Below are 24,235 nucleotides of genomic sequence, written 5' to 3'. Positions count from 1 at the left end.
TATATATACTATCCACCACAAACTGGTTATATTGTACATCAACAGTTAATACTTTGTGTATTCAAACATGACAAGCGCAGGCATTTGGCTCAAGCTGGAGAAGATGTTACTGTTGAGTAGCGCAGGAAGCACAGATCCATAATATATGATAGCCTCCTTCTCGATTGGACAACGTTGGACTACATCGTTTCTTGCAAGGTTCACACATTGTAGGCAAACTTCGACACTAACATCGCCACGGCAAAGAAAGAGGCCATAGACCTCATAAACATCATGTCCTTTAGAGGCGTTATAGAATCCGTTAACGTCGTTGCGGGTTGCATTGCCGGCGAGAGAAGAGAGAAGGATATTTAAATTTATTTGTTCTACCCTCATTATTTACACACAATCACTTCTGTTGTTTCCAAAAACAGTAAGGGTTACCTAATGGACAACATGCTTTAGTTACTCACATTGGTACCATTAAAGATTTCAGAATATTTTTATTTTAACCAATTGCTTTGTATCCCTCCTTTTCTTTCAAACTTAATATCTGTCAGCAAGCTTATTCAAACCTTACAATGTTGTGTCATCTTTTTATCCAAATTCTGTTTTGTTCAGACTCTTGTAAACTGGAGAACAATTGGTGTGGGTAAAGAAGCTGGAGGTTTATACCATTTGCTGCAAAATCTGGTTTCTGCTTTATCTAGAAAATCTGCATTTTCCACTCTTGTTAAAACCATGTCTCAGCCTACAATAATGAATCTAGCTTCTGCTAGTTTCTTTGTTGATTCTGCAAACAATAGTCTATGGCATTACAGATTAGGTCACCCTTCAGCTTATCCCTTGAAACTGCTTTCTCATGTAATTCCTCAAGTTTTACATGAATCTAATAAGACTTGTAGCATTTGTCCTTTGGCTAAACAACACCGGTTACCTTTCCCACACAGCATCACAGCTTCTGCACAACCTTTTGATCTTATTCATTGTGATATTTGGGGTCCTTTTTCCACTAAATCTATTAGTGGATCTTCATATTTTTTAACCATTGTAGATGATCATACCAGATTCACATGGATTCATCTTTTGGACAATAAATTTCAGACTAGAACCCTTTAGCTAACATATGAAGCACAAATGACATTGTGGGTCTATCTGTTGGATATATCCTTTTGGATAATATGTTGAGAGAATCTATCTTGAAGATCATTCCAAATTTCAGATGCATCATCAATATAGATGATGTTGTTGGCAATCTCTGTTGAAACAGAATTTAATAACCACGAGAGAACCATATTATTGCAGCGAGTCCATGCCAAACCTTGAGAATTTGACAAATTGGATGGCCTAGGCAAGGTGTCATTAACAAAATTGAGTTTGTTCTTGGCTGATAAAGCCATCATCATCGCCCTCTTCCATTAATTATAATTTTCACCATTGAGTTGCTTTGAAACAATCATGCCTCCAGGACTGTCACCATGATGTAGAAAGAAAGGATTGGAAGAATCCATTTCTGAGGTAGCTTCAGTCATTTTTTAGAATGAAGAGAAAAGATGCAGAAGAGAGAATGAAGAAGATGAGAAACTTGAAGATACGGAAAAAAAAATTCAGAGAGAATGCTCTGATATCATATTAAAAATGAAAGTGTTTAACTGATTTTCTTCTTATTCATTGACTTAACTGATATAGTAATTATAGCCTATGTTTAGTATAGTAACAGAATCAGTTATAAATAACATATTAATACCAGACTTTACAACAAAATCTAACCACCTACTGTGCCTACTCTAACCGTCTGCTAAGCTCATTATAGCAGCCAATGTCTTCTTGGTGCAATATCTTCATTGTATCCTTTAGCAGACTTGAGTTTGCTGAGTATATTCAATAAAATTGGCTTGATACTGGCTGTTTCTTACGAAAGTGGTTGTCGTTGAGAAAGATCTCCTGTGCTTCCGTGAGGGCTGCAAAGGAAAGCAGGTATATGGAGAATTTCAGAGGAACATTTTTATGATAACTGATAAGGTTTTTTCTTGCTCTTAATTATTTTGGGCAACCAGAGTTGTCCTTTCCTTTTACATGGAGGAGCTCCTTGCCGGAAGTCAATGGCAAAAAGTCAACTGAGAAATTTCATAGTCTGTTTCGTTAAGATAGAGTTGCGTGCTTTCTAATGTGAACCTCCAATCGTGGAATATTGAAATATGAAAACAAGAATAAATGATAGTGATAATCACATGTCACGTTAATAAAAACTTAACTAAACTAAGTCCCAACAGGGAAAGTTTGTTTTTTTTTTTTTTAGTGTTTTTTTTAAAAACAATTACAAAGTTTTTTTTTTTTCAAAAATATATTAATATTAAAATAATTTTTAAAACATAAAAAATATTATTTTAATACATTTTAAAATAAAACACTTTAAAAAATTAAAAACAACCCTTCACCACCCCTAAAGTGCTGATATTAATAAAATCTAATCAAATGAACGTCACTCCTTAATCTCCAAAAAATAAAAAACAGAGGGAACCATCATCTTCTCTGCCAAATTATCTCCAATTCACCACTCAACATCGACTAAAACCAGTTATTGTCACCCTTACCCAGTCGAACCAGCAATCAGTGGTGGAGCCACAGGTGGATCAAAAGGGACAATTACCCCTTTAATTTTGTTTATAAACTTTTTTATATTAAAATATTAATATATTAGTTTAGTTAATCATTGTTACACGAAATGAAAGTTTTTATTGTTTATTATTATTTACTCATGTGTTAATAATATATATATATAATATATATATATATATATATATATACAATCCCATTCTAAAACTTGAATAATTTTTATTAGTAACAATATACTAAAACTAAAATAATTTTTTAAAGAGGTCAAAACTTGAATTCTCGATGTTATATATATAAATATATACAATCCCATTCTCGATGATACAAATTTATAGATAAGTCAACTTAACCAAGACAGGTAACCAATGTGCATGTTAACGTGAGAATTCGTCTGCATTGCCATGAATCAGAAAGTAAAAAAACTGGATCAATCAACTCTGCTTTATTTCCTTCGTTCCATAATTGCCAAGCCTGCTTTGACATTAAGAAAAGTAAAAAAAACATTGTTGTTCCCGTCAATCAATAACAGCAGGGCCACTTTAAGCTAGTTTTTGTTGTATTTAACGGTAATAATTAAACTTGCATGTGCAAGGAGGCTAGGAGCACATTTTGATTGGTGGTATCTAGGAGTGAGTAAAAAAAAACAAAAAAATTAATTAAACTGAGAAAATTGGAAAAAAAAATAACCGAAAAAACCGAATCTAAAAAATAACCGATCAAACCGATTAGAAAAATTAAAAAATAAGCCGGTTCGGTTCGGTTTCGGTTTTAAAAAGCTGAAACCGAATAAACCGAACCGAACCGAACCGGTTCAAGTAAAAAAATTAATAGTACTATAAATACCTACTTTTCAGCTTTCCCCTTCTCCTTTCTAAACCCTAGCCGCCACCTATATTTCACAATATTTACCTCTCAACTCAGCCCTCACCACCATCTTCACTCTCAACCTTTATCGCTCATGTTTCTCAATCTTTATCTCTCAGCACATCCCCCTCTCCCATCTTCATCTCTCATCCCTCAACCTTTCTCACAACCCCCCATCTTCATCTCTTATCTCTCAACTTTTCTCACAACCCCCCTTAACATCTTCATCTCCCATCTCTCTCAACCTTTTTTTAAGGCTTTAAGCACAATCTTTTTGTCCTTTTCTTTAAGCATAATCGATTAAGCTCTTGAATTTACAACCAAATAGTAACTCTGGAGCCTCCCTTTCTTCAATCTTTATCTCTTAATTTTTGTCCCTATTTATTTTTTTTTTATTTTTGTAGATCTGTTATGTATTCATTTTCTATATTTATTTACAAGAATGTTGATTTGCCATTCATGTTGCGATTACTATAATGGATGTTGTGATAAATATTTTTTTCAAATTTTTGTTTGAATCTTGTTCTTTTTGGCTTCCTGATTCAGAAAACCTGCTTGATATATTTGGCCAAAATGAAATTGGTTTTTTCTGGTTTTTCCTTTCAATTAACCGAACCGAACCGAACCGAAAATGCTTGGTTTGAACCGGTTTCGGTTCGGTTTCGTTTTTGATTTAAAAAATAAATAAATAAATCGATTTTGGTTAGTTTTTTTTTGGTGAAACCGGACCGAACCGGAAATGCTCACTCCTAGGTGGTATCCAGCTTTTTTTCTCCCGCTTATGACCTCAAGCAAGATAACTCCAAAACTAAAAACATCAGATTTGGTTGAATATAATCCCTCTATTGCATATTCTGGTGCCATGTATCCACTGTTTATAGAGGGAAAAAATAAATGTTCAGGACATTAAGAACTAATCATTTGTTAAAATGTTCAGAAGGAAACTCTTGTCAAAAAGTCAATCCTTGGTGTTCAAATATGTATGGGGGCGCAACATTCTAAGGCTGGAAATGCTGAAGCTAGTAATATGAAATCGGATTTGTCCCTCTCATATTTTGAATACCATGACTTATCATACTACCACATTGAAATGATTAATGTGAAATCAAAGATTCTTGGATTAATCACTTATCTAAATTTGTTTGTGATTGGGTCAAAATTGCGTTAAGATAAAACCAACCAACTAAGCCCAAAGAAAAGGAAAGAGGGAGAAGAAAGAAGAAAAGGAGAAGGAAGGCCCATCTTTATCCTAGTAAAGAACGATAAGAGTAGAATAAGAGAATTAAGGAAGAGAAAAATGAAGAACCCAACCAGGCATAAACCCTTCGTCCAAGGAGAAAACGAGGAGAGGAGGAAAAGAAAGAGAAAAAAGAAAAAAAGAAAAAAGGTAAAAAAGAAGAGAAAGGAGAAGAAATTTGATAAATTCAAGGTTAAATAAGAAAATTCACATTTTGAAGAAATGATAATTTAAGAAGAAAAGAAATTATAAATTGGATAAAAACTCTTAATAATTTGACCTAAATTTCATATAAAATTCAAGTAATAATATCATCATATGAAACGTTAACTCGTTATAAATCACATAAATTTTTCTGTCTGAGTAAAATAATTATTTTAAAAGAATAATGTTTGCAAATTTAGGGTGATAATATTTAGAGAAATATGATGGAATTCCAAACAAATTAAAGTATGAATTTACAAGTAAATTGATTAGTACTTAAAAGTACATACTTATCAAGGTTTTATATAATCATTTTGCACTTAAAGTATCAATAACTCCTTAACTAAAGCATGTTTTATAATAACAAGTCTAATACTATAAAATACCCTAATTTATGGTAAATGTTCATCTTAAATGCAGGTCTATCACATAAATCAAAGTATTGATTGATGAATTCAACTACTGAAATTTGTGAAGATAAAGAGAGGGTGAAACTTGGAAAAGAGATGTTGGTACAGTCCAAACTGGAACACTGTTCGGTAATTGGGTCATATCTCGAGTTCTAGATGTCCAAATGACCTCAACTTTTTACAAAAATTCAGTAAGACATAGGCCTACAACTTTCATTTGGACATCAAGATCTAAGAAGGTCGTTTTCAAGTCCAAATTATAGCAACAACGGAGAAGTCCGAATCTGTCCTGCAGCCCAGACACTATTCAGTGTTCAGCCCATATCTTGAGTTCTAGAAGTCCAAATGACCTCATCTTTTTTTTCCTGGAAAGCTAAGAGAATTTCCTAGAACTTTCATTTGGACATCTGGACCCAGTTCTGATGCTAGCAGTTTTGTTTTATTAAGACAAAAAGATAAGGATTTTCACCAAGTTAAAAGTTGGCCACCCACTCAACAATTAGTCATCAAATCAATAATTTCGAATTTTGGCCTATAAAAGGAGGCATTTGCCATGTATTTAGGGGCTTGGTTGTTCAGATCAAGTTCATGCTCTTTATTTTCTCTCTTTATATTTTTGTAATTCTTAAGTTTTGCTTTCATTAATTTCTTGTTTATGCTTTTCATTTCCTTTCCTTTCCTTAGTTAACTTGTATTTTATTTATGTTCTTGTTTTGTTTATTTATGTTTCTCTTCTTCATCATGTTTGGCTGAGTTTATTATGTCAAGGTGAAAAGGTTACACTAATGGTGTAAGAACAAGTATGGTATAAACTCCATATGAACCTTAATGTTTAATATTAACATGTCTTATCTTTTTATCTTACTAATTCTTAATACATTGCTTGTTAAATGGTTAATCTAAATTTGTGTTGTATAATACTTGGTACAACAAATGCTTGGCACTCTCATAGCCCAACCGTATGGTATTACCTACACCTGGGCTATGAAAGGTACTTGATTTGTTGTTAACATCAATTAACATCATGAATTCTTGATAATATTTAAAAGTTTGGTGTTATGTAAATGAGATAATTAATATGATCATGTTAATAATTTATAATGAGCTATTAATGACAAATCATCCGAATGGAACCTCCTTCGTGCGTGGTTTCCAAATTGAGTAATAAGAGTTTATATTATACTTGTTTGAAATACCATTGGTGGATCCTCTAACCTTGACATTTATTTTTATCATTGTTTAATCCTTACATTAATCTTTCATCTCAAAGTTCTCATTAATTTCTTCCTCCTCTTCTTTTTATTGTTATTTATTATTGCTACTACTAATATTACTATTACTATTATTATTATTATTATTATTACTATTATTATTATTATTTACATTCTTGTTATATTTTATGTATGTTAAGTATGCTCTATGTTTGATCAAGGATCCTGACATTGTTGGTCTTGCTTTGTTCATTCGCATCAGAAATTTGTTTATATTATATAATATATCTCTTTGATCTTTTCATAAACTCAGTATATAGGCTGGAAACCTGTGACCCGATCTTTTAGATCATTCTCAGGTATAGCAACGCCACGTACTGAGTATTATTATTATTATTATTATTACTACTACTATTAATATTATTATTACTATTGCTGTTATTGTTGCTATTATTGTTATTGTTGTGTTGTTATTTATAATTTATACAATTAACCTCTCTGTGGTTCGACCCCGGTCTTGCCGGGTTATTTATTACTTCGACACTCCTGCACTTGGGAGAAGACATCAATCCTTTGGTCGTGTCATAAATAATGATAATTACCAGTATAAAACCTATGTCTCCAATGTTTATAGAGGGAAAAAATAAATATTCAGGACATTAAAAACGAATCATTTGTTAAATTATTCAAAAGAAAACTCTTGTCAAAAAAGTCAATTCTTAGTGTTCAGATACATAACGGGAAATGTTGAAGCTAGTAGTATGAGATCAAATTTGTCCCTCTCATATTTTGAATACCATGATCATACTACCGCATTGAAATGATTAATGTGAAATCAAAGATTTGCGGGTTAATCCCTTATCTAATTTTGTTTGTGATTGGGTCAAAATAGAGCGGCTACTCCAATCCCAAAGTAAATGCACCAGCTCCCTTGAGCCCAAAATTGATGAATCAAGGTTAAATAAGAAAATATATAGTTGGAGAAATGATAATTAAGAAGAAAAATTGTGATAAATTGGGATAAAAACTCTTAGTAATTTAACTTAAAATTTCAAATGAAATTATAGTAATAATATTGGTACACAAAAATGTTAATTAGTGATAAATCATGTAAACTTCTAATCAAGTAAAATAATTATTTTAAAAGAATAATTTTTGCAAATTTAGGGTGAAAAATATTTAGAGAAATATTTAGGGAATTCCAAACAAATTAATGTATGATTTTACACACAAATAACACTAACTACAAGTATATAATCTATGTACAATCACACAATTGTTTAACCAAAAAGAGAGGAAATCTAAGTGAATTTTTTTTTATTATGAATAGGGATTAAAGTCTCCAATAAATTAGTTTGAAAATCTTGACAATTTAATAAGTAAATAAAATTGTACATGAATTCAGATTTATGTGTAAAATTATCTACCGTTTAATTTTACAATATCATACATGACTCTCAATATAATTGTTGGTCAGGTTGAAATTGTACAAGCAATCTCTTGAAATATTGTTATATCTTGGGTTAAAATTTTAGATTAATCAAAATTCAGAAATGTCTTATAAAAATGATGATGGTTAGACAAAAATACAAAAAAATAACATATGAACTTATTAATTGCATTGTCATAAATAAGTAAAAACAATCTCTCCCTTGGTTACTATAGCAAGTAATAGAGAAGCTCTATTTCTCTCATTTTCCTGAAAAAAAATGGTGATTTCTTTCAAAAGTATGAGCCTAGAGAGTGATGTGAGTGATTTCTAGTGTGGAAAAACAAGTACAAGGTTAAGATTTATAAAGAAAAACAAGTTTAGTAACTTGACAATTAAAAAGATGAAAATCGTATTAAAATTTTAGGTTGTTATAAAAGGAACCCTCAACTTCACACGAGGCTCAAGGTTAAGAAAGGGAAAGGAATAATCATCTAGGTGGTGGCCCAGTGGTAAAAGCTTAGGATCAAGAGATTTGCTTTCTCTGTGGTCTCAGGTTCAAATCCTAGGTTGCTCATATGATGGTCACTGGAGGTTTATATGGTCGTTAACTTCAGGGCCCGTGGGATTAGTCGAGGTGTGCGCAAGCTGGCTCGGACACCCACGTTAATAAAAAAAAAAAAGGGAAAGGAAGGAGAAGAAAATGAAGAAAATGAAAGGTCCAACCTGTCTCGAGGGAAATAAGGGAAGATATTGAAAGAAATGAAAGAGCGCTTACTATGTTCATACTATTCGAGCAGTATTGGCTTCGTACTTCATTGCTTGAAAAAAATCCTTGTCATTCCAAAGTCAGAAATCTTCGGATTCATCTCATTGTCTAACAATACATTAGAAGCTTTTAGGTCTCGATGAATGATTCTAAGCCTAGAATCCTCGTGAAGATAAAGCATTCCCTTTGCAATTCCATTTATAATATCAATTCTACTGCTCCAATCAAGTTCTGCTCGTTCCGTAGGATCTACCATCAAATCAAAAGCAAAATAAAATGATATTTAGAATACATTTGAGCTTATTTATAAAAAATTAACTTATCATTTCAAATCATGAATCAAAAATTATTTTTTTTATATAATTAAGTTATAATAGAAATGAGTTAAAATGACTTTAAATTGGAAATGTAATCGGTAAAAGTGACTTCAAGCAAAAAAATTTTAATAAGTTAGAAATAAAAAATTTCAACTTTTGTTTAAATCAAAATTTTGACTTAATTTTCAAATAAATTTTTCAGAGAAAAATTATTCCAAATATATATATATATATATATATATATATATGACTTTTCTATAAATAAAAATTTTAAAAAATAATTTAAATTAATTTGTAAAAGCTAATATTAATACTTTAACATTAGCAATCAAACAGAACCTACTCTTCAATATTAAAAAAAAAAAAAAAAAAAGGAAGGAGAAATAGCTAAGCATATTACTATTTTTAAATATTTTTTAAAAAAAAAATTAATTTTTTTTTGTATTTTTATTTTCAAATTAATATTTTTTTAATATTTTTAGATCATTTTGATATACTGATATCATTTTGAGTTATGTCTAAATAGCTACACCAGCAATCTCATTTTTTGGTGAAAGTTTACAATGCAAATACTAATCATTTTCTATTCATCTCATGTAAAACTCATACGCCTCTTATTTCTCTAACAATGGCTAGTTCTTGCTAACCATGTAGTTTATATTCACAATACCACTATTCAGATAAGTCAAATACAAACAAGATTTATAATATCTTAAATCACCAAGTAAAAATAAAAAGCTTTGTAGAACATAAATTTTATTCTCACTTTTATATTGTATTATGAGACTTTGTTTTATGTTCAACACTTATAGTTCTGATCCATTTGGTATTTATAGTATCAGTTGTTTTTAAAATTATTTTTTTTCTTAAAAACATATTAATATATATTTTTTATTTTTTTAAAATTTAATTTTGATATCAACACATCAAAACAATAAAAAAATATAAAAAAATTAATTTGAAGTAAGGAAAAAAAATTTGAAGTGTTTTTGAAATGCAAACACAAACGAGCTATTAATCTATCCTATTTATTCTTACGTTTAAAAAGCGTTTTTAAAAAAAATAATTTTTTTTATTTTTTTTACTTCAAATTAATATTTTTTTGGTATTATCAAATTATTTTGATACACAAATATAAAAAATAATTTTTAAAAAAATTAAAAAAAATATTATTTTAATATACTTTTTAAATATAAATACTTTAAAAAAACAATCACAACTATACTTTAAAAACCCGTCAACTGAACAAACAACAATACAGCGTGGATGCATTTCAGTACCTCAGTTGCTGTACTTGATCTCTCTAGCATTCGGTCCGTCAATTCCAGTCGGCGACCTTCAGTCCACATTCGGTCTCCTGAATTATTACTCAAATTATACGTTGTCATTTCTGAAAAGACGAAATTAGATGCATGAAGAAGCGATATCACTATTAATAATCCAAATGTATATTGAGGTTGAATTAAGCTTTGAAAATTAGACTTTTCTTGCAAATCAGCACCGCTAATAATCATATAAAATTGACTACACTGAGCCAAACTCTTCTTCACCAAGTTTATTTTCATTAGAAAATTGCTTTGTAGCTTCAAGCACAGTATCTAGCCTTATCAGAGGAGAATCCCGGGATTTCACCTATCCCTGAATAATTTCATTGGAGCAAGAGAAGATCAAGCAGCCGGTCTTCCCTGAGTAAAGTAATTTAATCACTTGGCTGTTTTTCACTTTCTCTACTGTGCAAGTTTGAAATAAAAGTGGCAATAATAATGATGATTATCAGGACAATGATTGATAAAAAAGAAGAAGCGATCTAATTTTGTAGCGGCAAGAATTGTTTTTGTACCTTTTTTCAGATTCTTCCTTCTCCACATGGCGTGAAGTGTGAGCACAAGAACTGAACAGAAAGTATACAGACATATATCATTAAAATTCTTTGATGAGAACTGAAGTCATATAGGTGGCCAATAGAAATTTGTTGAACAGCGCCATTTCGTACATGTTTTGACAGTTTCACTTTCATGTCAAAAGCGAAAGGGTCTTCTTCGCCTGTTACTATTAAAAATTGCTAGTGGGCTCTGTGGTTGTGGGAGGAGCTCTAGGGCTCAACAATATTTTTGAGCTCCTCCGAATAAGTTGCAGGTCAACAATTTGGTGTCATTCCTCCTTTCAAGAAATCTAACTTTAGAACATCTCCTTATCAATAAAAAAAAATCAAAAATATTATTGAGCAACTCTCAGATATAAGGAGTGGATTCCTATTTAAAGGTTTCGGTTCATCAATGCTCTTATCATCATTGATGGTTAGGCTATTTCAAAAAACGAGATTTGTTAGTTTATATATATATATATTACCAGTACTACAACATGGACTAAACATAACCCTACAAGCATCGGAATTAGGAAGAGACACGATCCCATAGTAGCAAGGAATTTTTAAATAAAGACCAAATTGTAAGCGAAAAATAAATACAAGGGCTAAACTGAATTTTGCAAAAATTACCAAATGAATCATTTTATTACATTACATTACACTACATCATATTTCATAAAAAATACATGCAAATTAAAATGTGTTAGAATTCAAGCCTATTACTCGATCTCTGCCTAATTTCGTCTTCTTCTCCTGTTACTATTAAAAATTGCTAGTCAGTCATTTTATTTGGATCCTTCACACTTCTCTCCTTCATAGAAACAATGTTTTTGTGGCACATTCTTATTCAAGATAATAGAATCCATATTATCTGTTGTAACCCATTTTTGGGTCCCCATGAAAAATAAAATAAATAGCCAAAAGAGTTTAGAAAAAATAACAGGAGGCAGAAGCGCTCAGAAAACAGTCAGAAATTGGTCAAGAAATTTAAAAATACAAGGGTTGAATTTTTGACAAAATATTCTTGAAGGATAAAAGCCCGATTGAGAAGGAAAATTTGAATTTTGAGGAGAAAAGCCCAAATTTGGATGTTTATGGATTTAATTGGATTTTTATTTGAATTTATAGAAGATTTGATTGCAAGAAAAATTGATTTTTAAGTCAATTTGGGCTTTAATTAGAACAAATTTAAGTTTTGGGGCCAAAATATATTTTTTAGGAATTTATTGGGTCAAATCAGGGGCTTAATTGCATAAATTTTGAAGTTTAAGGGCCAATTAGGGGTTTACTTGTGAAAAACCGAAACCAGGGACCAATTTGGAAAAACCGGGTAAATAGAGGGGGCTGTTTTGCTTTGGATCAGGGGCCTAATTGAAGAAATTGAAAGTTTATTGATCAATTGAGGGTTTAATTGCACAAATCAGGGGCCAAGGATTAAAGTGAAAAACGCGGCAAACTTGAGGGGTGGAGACAAAAATTAAAAAGGATGCAATTGAAAAGAATAAAGATCAATTAAGGACTGATTTGGAAAACGTATTCTGGCGCCTTTTATTTAAATGAAACGGCGCGTTTTATTCAAAACGCCGCCGTTTCATGTTTAAAAAAAAAAAAAAAAGAGGGACCGAACGGTGCCGTTTTGAACGGCACTGTTCCTCCTTCGTCTTCCTCTCTGCACTCGTTGCAGGGGAGAAGAAAAATATTTTTTTCTTCAAAATCTTCCCGCCTCTCTCTCCTTGGACCCACCGACCAACCCGAAACATGGGACCACCGACCGAACTCAATGGCCGACCACCGGTCACTCACCCCGCCGAAAGCAAGGTGGCGTTGCTTTGCCTTGTAGATGGTGGCCGACCAGCCACCCGCGAAACCCGCTCCCCATGCGCACTAATGAAGGGCCCAGCAACCTTTCTCTCCTATATATAGAGAAAAAACAGAAGGTGCAAGGGAGGACCGGGGAGGAAAGAAAAAAAAAACGAAAAAGAGGAGAGAGAAGGAGAGAGAGAGAACTAACGAGAGAGAGAGAGGGAAGAAAAGGAGCAAACTGAAAACAGAAAAAAGAAAACAAAACAACCGAGAATAAAGAGAAATAAAAGGAATAAGGAGAACCACTGAAAAAACGAAATCTCTTTCTCTCCGCCGTTCAAACAGCCGCAGCGCCGCCGCCCGGAGCCGCCGTCCACGAGCCACGCCACCGCAGAGCCACCAGCGACCGCCTCCACGCCAGGTACACACTTCATTCCCCCTGCATTTCTTTTGTTTTGATTGCAGGTTCGCCTCCTGCATGCTACATGCAGGAGGCGGGGGGGGGAGAAAAATAATTCTCCCCCCGCTGGGCTGCCAATGTTGGGCCAGCCCGATGATGGCCCAGCCCCTGCACGTCTGGGCCGGTTCTGGCCCAGACCGAAGAAGAATTTTCGGTTGGGCCGAGTTCGGCCCAACCTTTCCTTGTTGGGCTGAGTCCGGCCCGTTTATTTGGGCCGGCCCAGCCCGAATTTTTTTTTTATATATATTATATATATTATATATTATAATATGTTATAATATATGTGTGTATATATGTGTGTATATATATATATATATATAATATAATAATAATAAAAAATATTTTAAAAAAAAATCTTAAAAAATATTGTTGATTTTTCTGCATATTTTTATCAAAGTGGTTTAATTTTGGTTTGCACATTCTTATTCAAGATAATAGAATCCATATTATCATTCCATGATTTATGAAATGATAAAGAAGAAAATAGAATCTTCTCCTACTGCTCTTGGGCCTGGAGATGGAGGGGGGAGAACAACTGGAGTGGATAGTAGTCGTGGTACCATTGCATCGAAAACAACTTCGTTGAAAAATGAGTAATTCTCAAATCGAAAATATTTACAGCTTGGAAATAAGATTGTTACTCCTCGCTTATTATTACAACAAATTGATAAGCTGAGGTTAGCTAGTACGTAGAAGACACTGATTACAAATCAGAAGTAGATAGATCCGGTGTGCACTGTACAAGAACGATTGAGAAAACTACTAAGTTTATAGAGGAATGTTTGAGAAAACGAAAAATATGTTAGAATAAATTACTAAGTTTCCATAATTTTTATTCTAATATGTTCTTATCACATTTTACTTATTTTTAATTTTAACTGATTTTCAATCTTTTTACATTTATTATTTGTCTTTAATCCTATCCATATATCTGGCATCATTCGTTGTTTTACTAGGGTCAACTAACAGCACTTAGACTCTGTTTGTTTGCAGGAAAGTGGTTTCCTTTTGAAAAGTGAATTCCTGGAAAGTGAATTTCAGGAAAGTATTTTTCGATGTTTGGCAGTGTTATGGAAAATGAACTGGAAAACACTTTCCAGTGTTTGGGTTGTGTTATGAAAAATGAACTGGAAAATAATTTATTAATGAATTAATTTTTTTTCAAGTTTATCTAATATATATAAAATATTTAATCACTTACAATAAAAAAAATGAAATCTAAAAGGTATTTATAATGATGAATTTTTTTTTATTATATCATATATTCATACATAGCTTATTAAAATAATGAGGAACAAATCTTACAAATTAAAAAGTTGAATGGGAATGAAATTGAAAAAAAAAATATAATTTCATAAATGATCTCAAATAAAATAAATAATAATCAAAATAATAGAGATCAAATCTAATTTTTTTTTTAAAAAATGAAAGATTAAGAAATTAAAATAATAATAATCAACATTTCATAAATTATTTCAAATAAAATAAGTAACAATCAAAAGAATGAGGACCAAATTTGATAGATAAATTTTTTTTAATAAAAATATGATAAGGAAAAAGCAAATAGCAATTATAAAAATAAGAACCAAAGTTAATATAAAATAAAATTTTAAGAGATGAAATTAAAAAATAAATATTCAAAACAAAATATATATACCAATCAAAAGTTTGAGGATTAAATTTAATATAATCAGCAAATAATGATATTTTTAAATTTTTCACAACTTCCGGAAAGTGTTTTCCCTCCAAATATTTCAGGAAAACACTTTCCTGAAAACCAAATCAGTTACAGTTTCTGGTCTATGCTATAAAGTGCAAAGATTCAGGTGTTTCAGGTTTAGGGGTCTAACCAAAAAGAATGACATCAAGGCTTTTGTTGGGCATATACTCATAGATAAGTAACTTTTCATTTTTTTCCAGACAGCATCCCAGGAGTCTGACAAGATTTCTGTGTTGTAATCTGGCGATTAAAACGACTTCGTTCAGGAATTCTCTTTGTCCTTGACCAGAAGTTCTTGAGAGCCTCTTAACTGCAACTTCTTTGCCATCCTCTAACGTACCCTGAGCACAAACTATTCTAATAAGCATTAATATTTGTGGGCCAAAGTGTGATGCATTTTCGAATTTGTGTATTGAGAGATTGACAAATAACAGAATTCGATTTTTTCTTTTTTGTTTTTTTAATGAATAAAGAAATTGACTTGATAGCCTTGATTACCCTGTATACTGGGCCAAACCCTCCTTGACCAAGTTTGTTTTCATCAGAAAATTGCTTTGTAGCTTCATTTATAACATCTAGCCGGATCAAAGGGAGGTCCTGGGATGTCACCTCTCCTTGAATATCTTTCTCTGAATAGTCGTCCCCAACAGTTGCTCGTCCTGCCCAGTCGGGTAATTGATCCTCTTGGATATTTCCTATTTCCTCTGCAGGAGATATTGTGCAGTGCTGATAATTGATGATATAGGTTTCGAACATCATTTAAATGTACTTCTTGTTTCGACAGTTCAAATATTTTTTTTTTTTTCTGTTTTTAACCTTCTACCTACTAGCATTTTTTCAGATGATGACCTGACTAGAGAAAAATTTACGGAATTAAAGCCAATTACTCAATCTCTGCCTAATTAAGTCTTCTTTTCAAGCTTAAGCACAACATATTTGCAAATTCAAAGGTGTTAGGAATTCTGGTTCAAAATTTTAATTTCTTGTCAAGATTATATCTCAAAAATATTTGGAAATCACCTGCAAGTATATAGAAACTAACTAGGTAGTTCATATATATAATATAAAATTTTTAGTACCAAGACGTTCGGTACATATCACATGTATACCTGTTCTCAGAATCGTCCTTCTCCTCATGATGTAAGTGCAAGCACTGCAAAATAGCACAACAATAACTGCGGATAGGCGTGCACCGACTTTAATCCACATCGATTTGCTTCCATCTCCTTCATAGTGACAACGTTTTTGTTGCACATCATTATTCAAGATAACAGAATCTCATATTAAAGAAATGATAAAGAAGGATTTTGGAATGATAAAGAAGAAAATAGAACCTTTTCCATCTGCTATTGAGCCTGGAGATGGAGGGAGGGGAACATCTAGCGTGGATAGTGGTGGTGGTGACATTGCCAGGACGGCAGCTTCGTTGTAAAATGAATAATTTTCAAATCGAAGATTACAGCTTGAAAATATAACTCTTCCTCCTATCGTATTATTACAACATAATGGCAGGTAAGAGAGAGTTAGGTTAAGACACAGATTACAATCATATTTAGATAGATCCGGTGTGCACTGCACAAGAACGTATAGAGACTGAAGCCACGTATAAGTAACATTTTTGGCTGCGAACTTTTTTTCACCTGATGGCGCACTTGCAGCTAAATTAGCAGCATTATATAGACTATCCACCACAAACTCGTTATATTGTACATCAACAGTTATACTTTGTGTATTCAACATGACAAGCGAAGGTATTTGGCTCAAGCTGGAGAAGATGTTACTGTTTGAGTAGCGCAGGAAGCACAGATCATACCATATGATAGCCTCCTTCTGGATTGGACAACGTTGGACCACTTCGTTTCTTGCAAGGTTCACACATTCTAGGCAAACTTCGACACTAACATCGCCACGGGAAAGAAAGAGGCCATAGACCTCATAAACATCATGTCCTGTAGAGGCGTTATAGAATCCGTTAATGTCATTGCGGGTTGCATTGCCGGCGAGTGAAGAGAGAAGGCTATTTAAATTGGCTTGATACGGGCTGTTACTTACGAAAGTGGTTGTGTTTGAGCATGAATGATAAAGGTAAGAGATCTCCTGTGCTACCGTGAGGGCTGCAAAGGAAAGCAGGAATATGGAGAATTTCAGAGCGAACATTTTTATGATAACTGCTAAGGTTTTCTTGGTCTTAATTATTTTGGGCAACAGAGTTATCCTTCCTTTTACATGGAGGAGCTCCTTGCCGCAAGTCAATGGCAAAAGTCAAGTGAGAACTTTCATAGTCTGTTTCGTTAAGAAAGAGTTGCGTGCTTCTAATGTGAAACTCCAATTGTAGAATATTGAAATATGAAAAGAAGAATAAATGATGGTGATAATCACATGTCACGTTAATAAACTTAACTAAACTAATTCCCAACAGGGAATGTTTATTTTTTATTTTAAAATATTTTTAAAAATTAAAAAGTTTTATTTTTTTACTTTAATTTTTTTTTTTTAATTTTCAAAAATATAATAATATTAAAAATAATTTTAAAACATAAAAAATATTATTTTAAAACATTTTAAAATAAATATTTTAATAACAACCATTAACAACATCTAATCAACCATCAACCACATCTAATCAAATGATGTCACTTATTAATTTTCAAAAAAAAAAAAACAAAGGAATTATCATCTTTTTAGCCAAAAATTTCCAATTCACCACTCAACATCAACTAAAACCAGTTATTCAGTCGAACCAACAATACATATTACCCAACCATTCACCACCACGACACCACTGTAGCCCATTGACCAAAAGCAGTTCCTCACCATACCCAGTGTCCTCTCTATATTCAACAAACACCCATCACCATCACCAACCCAAGGCCGAATCCTAGGAACCCCCACCGCAATCAAGCCACTGCCTTTTCCTCCATAACCACCACAAACCCGAACCACAACCAGCTTTGGTCCCAAATCAAAAAAGCTCCACATCGCCACCAAAGTCAACCCATTCCAGTCTTCATCTACTTCCCTGAACAAAGCCCGACCTCAACTCGCCACTAGAACTGTCACAGCTCCCAAATCCTGTGTCTACAGCCCTTTCCTTCTCCACAGAACCGGAACCAGCAGCCTAACCTGGAAAAAATGCTTTTGTTATTTGCGTGTGTAAATTTCATGTATATTGCTTTTTTTTCTTTTACATTGTAAAAATCTAAAATATTCCTTTAGTGATATTCTCATATAATAATCAACAAATAAATAAACATAAATAAATAATTGTAAAAAAATATTAATATAAGAAAACCAACGAAAATAAATAAGTCAAAGTACAATAATAATAATAAGGTCATGTAGCTAATAGTCAGGTTTAAAAGCCAACTTGGATAGTTAACATTAAATTCGGATATTCATAATGATTTTTAAAATTTTTTATTTAAAAAAAATTAAAAATAAAAGAATCGTTATTTAATATTATAATTATTAAAAATTTTAATTGATCAACATAAATTATATAATACAAGACTGGTTATTAATATATATATATATATATATATATATATATATATTATCACCTTTTAAATATATAACCTAAAACAAGTTGTGTTATTAATTTTGTTTTTAAAATATTCTGAATTTATTTTATTTTATTTTTTATAATTTTATCATTTTTTTATAATATTCTTGATTTTGATACTAATAAATATTTTATTTATGAATATTTCTACATTTGTAGCCTAAAAAGTGCAATATTCTTGATATTAACATAAATAAATATCAGAATTTATATTTTTTTATTTTAACATCAATGAATATAGGATTTGAATTAAAAAAAAAAAGAAACCTATTTTTTTAGGAAAAGAACATAAATCAGTTAAATAATGTCCACGCTGTCTAAATATTAGACAAAAACAATAAGCCTGTCTCCAATTCGCGCTATATATAATCACTTTGTTCAAAAATGGTTTGAGGTCATAAGTCGACCTTCCAAAGCGTTCGAAGTATCCCGGAACTAAAGGAATCAGGTCTGGAGTCTTTCGGAAGCACAGGAATAGTACTGGGAAACTCTTGAAAGTGGTGGAACAATAGCCACGCGCACCTTAACTACCGGCGGGTGGTTTCACGCGCCGCCGCGGGTAAAACCTCGTGGCTTTCAGGCGGATTTGGTTGCTGCTGGTGTTGCTATTGGCCAAGAGGGAGAAGGAGAAGAGTTTGATTTCATCTTAGTGTGGTGATCGGTGGGGGTTGACAGATCGAAAAGAAGAGGAAACCGTAAAGGGGAGAAACCAAAAAAAGAGGGAGAGGGATTCTGGTTTTGGCTTTCTGAAGATGATAAGGCTGGCGTGAGGGGATGATTAAAAAATATTATTTTAAAATATTTTTAAAATAAAAAAATACTTTAAAAATTAATCATTACTATACTTTCAGTATTAACATGTAGCTTGTTAAATTCCACAAGAACAGTACTTTCAAATTTGTGGAATATTGAAATGTGAAAAGAAGAAAAAAAAATTGAGGTGATAGAAGTGAATGAGGGATAAGGGTATCTCATATTAATAAAACTTTACATTGTGCCTCTGCATAGTAATTGCATAATTAACAGTTAAATAAAGTCTATCTTTAGTTAAACTCAAGCAATGATTAATAAAATATAATCAACTGATCTGGTCTCTCAGTAATCTTCCAACTTAATTAAACATATATACTGTAATATATCAACATAATATTTTTGCAACACTCACAAATAGACTCTTCTTAAAGTATTTAAGTCTTAAAGACCTATATACTTTCAACATAACAAATTATTTTTCCATAAACAATCTTGATGTAACAGAATGGGCCTCTCCAAAGACTGGACTATTAATCCAACCGTATCAATGGGGCGAAGAACTACCTTAAAGGTTCAAGAATTGATGTCAAAGAAGTAACTGTCAATCTTATTGATTTTTTTAATTATTATTATTTAATGTGAGATCCAACGCAATTGATCCTCCACATATGTTTAGTATATTGAAAAATATCTACCAAAATTTTTTTAGCATATAAAAATCTAACATAAGTTTTTGAACTCATAAAATCAATCAAAACAACAAACCTCTGATCTCTTAAAGTTAAGGACTAGTTACATGCCCCGCGCGATGCCGCGGGTCAATTATTTTTTGTATTTTAAAAATAACTAAGATCTAAAAGTGTTAGGTTTTTTTATAAATTTATACCCAAAAGTCTCAGTTTTGGTTGCATCGCCTGATCCAAGAGTAATGTTTATAATATTAATAATAACATTAAACTTGGGTTAACCCTTAGCATAAAAGTGTCTGGACTACAATACCAGATCCAATAGCATTGGACGTAGCTCTGGCTGCAAGGTAGTGTCATAAAAGTGTGATAATTAAATATATTAGTTAAAAAAAAACCAATAGGAAGAAAAAAATGAATTAATTGGGTTAACCCTTCAAACCAGGTTAACCCGTCATACCTTGAATTCGCAACATGAAAGTTTGATAATTAAAAAAAAAACAAATTAATGGGTTAACCCAGAATTAACTTGGTTAACTCGTCAAACCAGGTTAACCTGTCAAACCGAAATCCGTGTAATGAAAGTTTGATAACTAAATAGAAAAAACTTTAACATTAACAATTTAAATTAAACAAAAAAAATTAATTAAAAAAACAAAAACAAAAACAAAAGGCATCAGCCTTTTCACTGTGGACTGCACTGTGCAGTCCACAGTCAAAGGCATAAAAAAAAAAAAACTAAAGGCATCAGCGAAAAACTACTTAGAAAAAAATTTAATATTAATAAACTAAATTAATTAAATAAAATTAATTAAAAAGAAAAAATAAAATAAAAAACCTCTAAGAAGAAAAAATACTAAATAGAATAAAATTTAACATTAACAAACTAAACGAAATGAAAAAAATAATTAAAAAAAAATTCAGGTTAACTCGTCAAACTAAGTTAACATGTTAAACCCAGGATCCATGTCATGAATATCTAGTAACTAAATAAAAAAAAAAGTGAACATTAACAACCTAAACTAAACAAAGAAAAATTAATTAAAAAGAAAAAAAAAATCTGGGTTAACTCGTCAAACCATGCTAACCCGTTAAACCCAGGATCTGTGTCATGAAAGTCTGATAACTAAATAAAAAAAATTTAACATTAACAAACTAAATTAAAAAAAACATTTATGAAAAATAATAATAATAAAAAAATTGACGGGGTCAACCGGAATTAACTGGGTTCACCCGTGAAACCAGGTTAACCCGTGAAACTCGGTATATGTGTCATGAAAGTCTAATAACTAAATAGAAAGAAATTTAACATTAACAAACTAAACTAAACGAAAAAAATTAATTAAAAAGAAAAAAAAATTATATTTTAACTTGTCAAACCAAGTTAATCCGTTAAATCTGGCAAACATGTCATGAAAGTCTGACAACTAAATAAAAAAAATTAAACATTAATAAACTAAATTAAAACAAAAAAATTTTGTTAAAAAAAATAAAGGAAGAAGCAAAAAAAAATCCCAAAAAAACATAAAAAAAAAACATCTAAAAAAACTAAGACAACTTTAAAAAAAATGCCTAAAGAATCGGTGTTTTACTGTGAAAATGAAAAAATTAATTAAAAAGAAAAATCAGAAAAGAAAAATCTGAGTTAACCCATTAAACCGGGAATGCGTGTTATAAAAATTTGAGATAGAAAAAAATTTAAAATTAATAAAAAAATTTATGTTTAAAATATCCATTAAAAAAACAAAAGAAAAAATGAGAAAAAGAAAAGCAAAAAGTAAAAAAAAAAAAATCTGAATTAATTGGGTTAACCCTCAAACCAAGTTAACCCGTCAAACCAGGGATTCGTGTCATGAAAGTTTGATAATGCATAGAAAAAAAAATTTGACGTGTTAACTCATAATTAACTTGGTTAACCTATGAAACCAGAAAAAAAAAATCTGGATTAACCCGTTAAACCCGAAATGCGTGTTATAAAAGTTTGAGATACAAAAAAATTTAACATTAACAAAATCTTTTTTAAAAAAATATCCATTAAACAAAAACAAAGAAAAAATGAAGAAAAAAAAAACGAAAAATCAAAAAGTAAAAAAAAAAAACAATGAAAAAAAAGACTTAAAAAAAAGGAGCAAAGAGCAAAGAGCAAAAAGTTAAAAAAAAAAAAAAACAAACGCAAGACAGCAGGGATCAGTGTTTTACTGTGGACTGCATAGTGCAGTCCACAGTAAAACACTGTAGTTACATGCCCCGCGCGATGCCGCGGGTCAATTATTTTTTGCATTTTAAAAATAACCAAGATCTATGCAGTCCACAGTAAATATACTGTAGTTACATGCCCCCGCGCTATGCCGCGGGGTCAATTATTTTTTGCATTTTAAAAATAACCAAGATCTAAAAGTGTTAGGTTTTTTTGTAAAGTTATACCCAAAAATCTTTGTTTTGGTTGCATCGCCTGATCCAAGAGTAATGTTTATAATATTAATAATAACATTAAACTTGGGTTAACCCTTAGCATAAAAGTGTCTGGACTACAATATCAGATCCAATAACATTGGACGTGGGTCTGGTTGCAAGGACGTGTCATAAAAATGTGATAATTAAATAGATTAATTAAAAAAAAACCAACAAGAAGAAAAAAAAATGAAGTAAAAGGGTTAACCCTTCGAACCAGGTTAACCCGTAATACCATGAATTCGCATCATGAAAGTTTGATAATTAAAAAAAAATAAAAAAATTAATGGGTTAACCCAAAATTAACTGGGCTAACTCGTCAAATCAGGTTAACCTATCAAACCCGAAATCCGTGTAATAAAAGTTTGATAACTAAATAGAAAAAATTTAACATTAATAATTTAAATTAAATGAAAAAAAATTAATTAAAAAAAAACAAAAAGCATCAGACAGTGGAATATTCGCTGTTTTCCGTTTTTTTCGTTTTTTTTTTTACTTTTTGCTTTTTTTTTCCTTGTTTTTGTTTAATGGATATTTTTTTTAAAAAAAAAATTGTTAATGTTAAAATTTTTTGTATCTCAAACTTTTATAACACGCATCCCCGGTTTAACAAGTCAACCTAGATTTTTTTTTTCTGGTTTCATAGGTTAACCAAATTAATTATGGGTTAACCCGTCAATTATTTTTTTCTATGCAGTTATCAAACTTTCATGATGTGAATCCCTGTTTTGACGGGTTAACTTGGTTTTGAGGGTTAACCCAATTAATTCAGAATCTTTTTTTTTACTTTTTGCTTTTCTTTTCTTCATTTTTTTTTTGTTTTTTTTAATGGATATTTTAAAAATAAAAGTTTTTATTAATATTAAATTTTGTTATATCTCAAACTTTTATAACACGCATTTCAGGTTTAATAGGTTAATATATAGCTAAAAGAGATGTAAGACTGATGTGCAGGTTGGACGACCTCGAAAGGTTGCGCCATAGGAATAGAGCCCCGTCGGTGAGTTGTGCATGAAAATTCATTGTATCGGTATTCCTCAGTTCTCATCTTTTTCCTGGAAAATTCATAATTAATTTACACTTCGTGGCACCCAATTGAATTTTTCTTTGACAAGTTGACACTATGTTAGGTAAGGCATGGCTACGAATTCATTATACTGCCACAAAATGGTCATCTCACGTGCTTCCATGATGTTAATGGTCATCAGAACCAACATTTTGTGATAACTGGTAAGGTTTTCTTGCTCTTATTTTGGGCAATAGAGTCATCTTTCCTTGTACATGGAGGAGCCCCTTGCGTCAAGTCAATGACCACAGTCAAATTAGAACTTTCAAATCTGTGGAATATTGATGAAATGTGAAAAGAAGAAAATTTTTTTGAAGCATTTAATAGATGGTGAGATAAGTAAATGAGGTACAATGGCATCTCATGTAATAGATGGTGATGGAAGTAAAGTCGCTCTGTAAAGATCCGCACTTATACTCAATAGGCTTATGAGTTATTGCATCGATATATTATAAAAATAAAAAACACAAAAAACATACATTATTTTTGTTATCTGGAATAATTAATCAAAAGCAGCATATATATTTTAGCTTAACATTCTTTATGGTCATAAGATTTAATATAATTTTTAAGAGAAGGATAATTTTTATTAAAAATGCATTTAACTAAGGTTATAATAGCTTAGTTGTTTTACAGAGGAATGATTGAGAAAATAAAAAATATATAAAGATAAATTACTAAGTTTCCACAATTTTTATTCTAATATTTCTTTGATCAAATTTTACTTATTTTGAAAAACATACATTATTTTTAATTTTAATTGATTTTCAATCTTTTTACATTTATTATTTTTCATATATTTATGGCTTTATCATGCCTTAAGCTCATGGA

At 31.2% G+C, this 24,235-nt stretch overlaps 1 pseudogene; it reads right to left on the bottom strand.

Annotated features, from left to right (window-relative positions):
* Positions 1–45: 45 nt before the first annotated feature.
* Positions 46–17,056, bottom strand: LOC118032691 (cysteine-rich receptor-like protein kinase 10; annotated as a pseudogene).
* Positions 17,057–24,235: the final 7,179 nt, after the last annotated feature.

The sequence above is a fragment of the Populus alba genome, chromosome 11 (genome assembly GCF_005239225.2).
Source record: "Populus alba chromosome 11, ASM523922v2, whole genome shotgun sequence".
NCBI classification, from domain to species: domain Eukaryota; kingdom Viridiplantae; phylum Streptophyta; class Magnoliopsida; order Malpighiales; family Salicaceae; genus Populus; species Populus alba.
This window is presented reverse-complemented; position numbering and strand designations above follow the sequence as displayed.